Source organism: Galeopterus variegatus, unplaced genomic scaffold (assembly GCF_000696425.1).
Source record: "Galeopterus variegatus unplaced genomic scaffold, G_variegatus-3.0.2 Scaffold13981, whole genome shotgun sequence".
In the NCBI taxonomy this organism is placed as follows: domain Eukaryota; kingdom Metazoa; phylum Chordata; class Mammalia; order Dermoptera; family Cynocephalidae; genus Galeopterus; species Galeopterus variegatus.
Window position 1 is genome coordinate 2,198 of NW_007740092.1, and position 714 is coordinate 2,911.

Sequence of the window (714 nt, forward strand, 5' to 3'; positions counted from 1 at the left end):
TAATGCAAGACCCCTACTCATACATTGGACAATATTTTTAGGATTCTGCTTAAATCAATATATGCAGGGGGTGATGACTCAGACATCATTATCCATGAGAGATGGCTGAGTAACACTGCTGACCACAGAGTGTAGTTCTTGTATGTCCCTTGAAGCATTTTATTATTGTCTGTAGTGCCTGGGTGAGCAGCCCTGCTCAAGAACGTGCTATATGAGCATGCACTGCCAGCATCAAATTTTGTTCATCCATGATGCATACACAACCTTCTTCTTTTGAGTGCTGAATAAAACTCCATTCTGAATATATACCACATTTTCCTTATCCATTCATCCATGATGAACATGTAGGTCGATTCCATAACTTGCCTATTGTGAAAAATGCTGCAGTGAACATGGAGTGCAAATATCTATTGGACATGCTGATTTCAAATCTTTTGGAGATACACTTACTTTCTGCGTAAATCAGAGTTAGATACATAAACTCTGTGGGCTTGCCATCCTTATTTCAAAACAATGATAATTTACCTCAAGGATTTTTCAAAAGTTTAGTGTTGTTACATGGTGTCAAATGTTGCAGGTTTTACAGTAAAGAAACACTTGTTTCTTTGCATAATGAGATTTATCAACTTTTTTTTATGTTTATGAAAAGACAGTCCTTTGCCTGTCTTAGTCAACTTATTCTACCATAAAAAATACCATAGATTAGGAGGCTTA